This window comes from Bison bison, unplaced genomic scaffold (genome assembly GCF_000754665.1).
Source record: "Bison bison bison isolate TAMUID 2011002044 unplaced genomic scaffold, Bison_UMD1.0 scf7180017864238, whole genome shotgun sequence".
NCBI classification, from domain to species: domain Eukaryota; kingdom Metazoa; phylum Chordata; class Mammalia; order Artiodactyla; family Bovidae; genus Bison; species Bison bison.
Window position 1 is genome coordinate 289,395 of NW_011494810.1, and position 5,007 is coordinate 294,401.

The following is a 5,007-nucleotide window of genomic DNA, read 5'->3' on the forward strand; positions in this document are numbered from 1 at the left end:
GCTCCAAAATCACTGCAGATGGTGATTGCAGCCATGAAATTAAAAGATACTTACTCCTTGGAAGAAAAGTTATGACCAACCTAGATAGCATATTGAAAAGCAGAGACATTACTTTGCCAACAAAGGTCCGTTTAGTCAAGGCTATGGGTATGGATGTGAGAGTTGGACTATGAAGAAAGCTGAGCGCCAAAGAATTGATGCTTTTGAACTGTGGTGTTGGAGAAGACTCTCGAGAGTCCCTTGGACTGCAAGGAGATCAAACCAGTCCATTCTAAAGGAGATCAGTCCTGGGTGTTCTTTAGAAGGAATGATGCTAAAGCTGAAACTCCAGTACTTTGGCCACCTCATGCAAAGAGTTGATTCATTGGAAAAGACTCTGATGCTGGGAGGGATTGGGGGCAGGAGGAGAAGGGAACGACAGAGAATGAGATGGCTGGATGGCATCCCCAACTCAAGGGACATGAGTTTGAATGAACTCCAGGAGATGGTGATGGGCAGGGAGGCCTGGCGTGCTGTGATTCATGGGGTCACAAAGAGTCAGACACGACTGAGCAACTGAACTGAACTGAATATTATAAGGTATTGACTGACAGGATTATTTCAACTATTTAGGAGAGGGGGCAGAGATTTCCAGAAATTGGACCACCACCCATTTTTTGTCTTTGACAGTCTTGCAACTGTTATGGTGCCCATGGGTGTGTCATTTAGCTTGCTGATGTGTTACAATGAGGGTATATTGAAGATCAAGTTCTATTCAAAGTTGACTAGTCTGCCATCTTGGACCCATTTGATTCTAATCAGTTTATGTTGTGCCCTTGGGCTATGTTATTCTTTCAAAGGTTGTGCTTTGCTCCTTCTCTCCTGTTTCAAAGCATAAAAAATAATGTAAATGATGGAGAGCAGAATTTGTCACTCTAAAATATGCCACTTTGACCTGAGGAGTATTTTGAGCTAAAGGTAATCAAACTCTAACAGATTCAGGAAAGCTCTGTACTACTCTCTCATTTGTTTAAATTTACATTGGAGATGGGACTTGTGCCAGGAAGAAAGCTATTGACCAGAAATACCTTTTTACCTAGTAACTTTTCCACATAACAGGTAATCTTTGTTTTCCAAACATCTTCTCTGCCTTCCTGTGAATCCTGAAGATCACCTGATATCCCCAAACCTTTCCTCCTTTTTAAGGTGTTGTTGGCTGCCTTTTGGATTCTTATATTTTTATGGGGATCATGTATATAAAAAAACTTGTTTATTTTTCTCAAGTTAATATGTTTTATGTCAATTTAATTATTAGACAAGCCAAAGAGCATAGAAGGGAGAAAGAAAAAGCTTTTCTGCTCCTACATATTATTGTTTTTCAGTTGCTAAGTCATGTCCAGCTCTTTGCAACCCTGTGAACTGCAGCAGGCCAGGCTTCACTGTCCTTCACCATGACCTGGAGTTTGCTCAAACTCATATCCACAGAGTCAGTGATGTCATCCAACTATCTCATCCTCTGTCATCCCCTTCTCCTTCTGCCTTCAACCTTTCCCAGCATCAAGCTCTTTTCCAATGAGGTGGCTCTTCCCAAAGTACTGGAGTTTCAACTTCAGCACCAGTCCTTCCAATAAATACTCAGGGTTGATTTCCTTTAGAATTGACTGGTCTGATCTCCTTGCAGCCACGAAATTAAAAGATGCTTGCTTGCTCCTTGAGAGAGAAGTTATGACCAATCTAGACAGCATATTAAAAAGCAGAGACATCGCTTTGCCAACAAAGGTCCATCTAGTCAAAGCTATAGTTTTTCCAGAGGTCATGTATGGATGTGAGAGTTGGACTACAAAGAAAGTTGAGCACCGAAGAATTGATGCTTTTGAACTGTGGTGTTGGAGAAGACTCTTGAGAGTCTTTTGGACAACAAAGAGATCCAACCAGTCCATCCTAAAGGAAATCAACCCTGAAATTTCATTGGAAGCCTGATGCTGAAACTGAAACTCTAGTATTTTGCATCAATATCTGATGCAAAGAACTGACTCATTTGAAAAGACCCTGATGCTGGGAAAGATTGAGGGCAGGAGGAGAAGGGGACAACAGAGGATGAGATGGTTGGATGGAATGAAATGAAAGCTGATCTTTTCTAGTCCTGTGGTCAGTGCTGAATTTTCCAATTCACTGACATATTGAGTGCAGCATTTTAACAGCACGGACATTAGTTTGAGTAAGCTCCAGGAGTTGGTGATGGACAGGGAAGCCTGGTGTGCTGCATTCCACAGGGTTGCAAAGAGTCAGACATAACTGAGTGACTGAACTGAACTGAACTGATTTCCTTGCTGGCCAAGGGACTCTCAAGTGTCTTCTCCAACACCATAATTTGAAAGTATCAGTTCTTGATTGTTCAGCCTTCTTTATGGTCCAAATCTCATAACCATACATGACTACTGGAAAAACCATAGCTTTGACTATATGGACCTTTGTTGGCAAAGTGATGTCTCTGCTTTTTAGTATGCTGTCTAGGTTTGTCATAGCTTTCCTTTCAACGAGTAAGCATCTTTTAATCTCATGACTGCAGTTGCCATCCATAGTGATTTTGGAGCCCCTCAGAATAAAGTCTGACACTGTTTCCCCATCTATTTCCCACTTACATCAAATAAAACATACATTAAAATAGAGACTAATATAAAAGACAAACTAAGGGCACTACACAATGATAAAGGGATCAATTCAAGAAGAAGCTATAACAAGTGTAAATATGCATGCACCCAACATATGAGTACCTAAATGTATAAGGCAAATATTAGCAAGCAGAAAAGGAGTTGACAGTAGCACAATAATAGTAGAGGACTTTAATACCCCACTTACATCAATGAACAGATTACCCAGACAATGCTGGGAAAGATTGAAGGCAGGAAGAGAAGGGAATTACAGAGGACAAGATGGTTGGATGTCATCACTGATTCAATGGACATGAGTTTGAGCAAGCTCTGGGAGATGGTGAAGGACAGGGAAGCCTGGCGTGCTGCAGTCCATGAGGCTGCAAAGAGTCAGACACAACTGAGCAACTGAACAACAACAACTCACACAAAATCAGTAAAAAACACTGGCCTTAAATGACACATTAGAGCAAGTAGACTTCATTTATATATTATTTATATTTGCCTTGTATATTTAGGTGCTCAGGTGTTGGGTGCAGTAAAGAATCTTCCTGCAATGCAGGAGACCTGGGTTCAATCCCTGGGTCAGGAAAATCCCCTGGAGGAGGGCATGGCAACCCACTCCAGTATTCTTGCCTAGAGAATCCCATGGATGGATGAGGCTGGCATGCTGTAGTCCATAGGGTCACAAAGAGTCAGAAACAACTGAAGAGACTAAGCAGCAAGCAGCAGCATGTTGGGTGCATATATTTACACTTGCTATATCTTCTTCTCAAACTGATCCCTTTATCATTATGTAGTGCCCGTATTTGTTTTGTAAACAGTCTTTATTTTAATGTCTGTTTTGTATGATGTAAGTATATATGGCCTTCCTTGGTCTCTCCTGCAATTTAGGAGACCTGGGTTCAATCTCTGGGTTGGGAAGATACCCTGGAGGAGGGCATGGCAACCCACTCCAGTACTCTTGCCTGGAGAACCCACAGACAGAGGAGCCTGGCGGGCTGCAGTCCATACAGCCACAGAGAGTAGGACATGACTCAGCAACTAACACACACACACACAAACACATATACATAGAGAGAGAGAGAAGACATTTCATCTGATAGCAGAAGAATATACATTCTTTTCTTTTCAAGTATACATGAAACATTTCCCAAAACAAATAATGTGGAAGCCATAAAATATGCCTCCAAAAATTTAAGAAAATTGAAATCATACCAATCATCTTTTCTGACCACAACACAATGAGATTAGTAATAAAGCACAAGGGGAAAAAGAAAAAAGAAAAAATTGGCTAAACAGTATGATACTAAATAATCAAAGGATCACTGAAGAAATCAAAGTGGAAGCCAAAATATAATTACTGACAAATGAAAATGAAACCACGATGAACTAAAACCAATGAGATGCAGCAAAAGCAGTTCCAGGAGGAAATTTTATAGCACTACAAACTTACCTCAGGTGACAAGAAAAATCTCAAATAGACAACTTTACACCCAAAGGAACTAGGGTGTAAAGAAGAAAGAAAAACAAACAAAACCCAAAGTTTAAAGAAGGAAAGAAATCATAAAAATTAAAGCAAATAAATGAAATAGAGAAAAAAATAATAGAAAAAAAATAGAAAAGATCAATGAAATTAAAAGCTGATTTTTTGGAAAGACAAAAAAAACTGATAAACCTTTAGACAGACTCATCAATAAAATAGAAAGAGGGCCCAAATCAATAAATCAGAAATTAAAAAGAAGTTATTATACAACTAACACCAGAAAAATACAAAGGGTCATAAAAGACTACAATGGGCAAGTAACAAGTAAATTTCTCATCTAGAGGAAAGGAACACATTCTGAAAAAGGTAAAACCTCCAAAGACTGAATCAAGAAGAAATAGAAAATATAAATTGACTAATTACCTGCAAATAAATTGAATCAGTAACTTTAAAAAATCCCCCAAAATAAGAGTCTAGGACAGGATGGCTCCACAGGTGAATTCCACCAAACATTTCAAGGCATATTAACACCAATCTTTCTCAAACTATTCAAAAAAATTGCAGATGAAGGAATACTTCTGAAGTAATTCTCTGAGGCCAACATCAGCCTGATACCAAAACAAAAGATATCACACAAAAAAGTATAGGCCAGTATCATTGCTAAAAATAGATGCCAAAACCACAATAAAATATTAGTAAGCCAGACCCAACACGAACAGGCTCACACACCATGAATATGTGGCATTTTTCTCAGTGATGCAAGAATTTTTCAATAATTGTGAAATACCACATTAACAAACTTAAGAATTATAATAAAAACCTAATGACCATCTCAATAGATGCAGAAAAATCTTCTGACAAAATTCAACATCAATTTATGATAAAAACTCT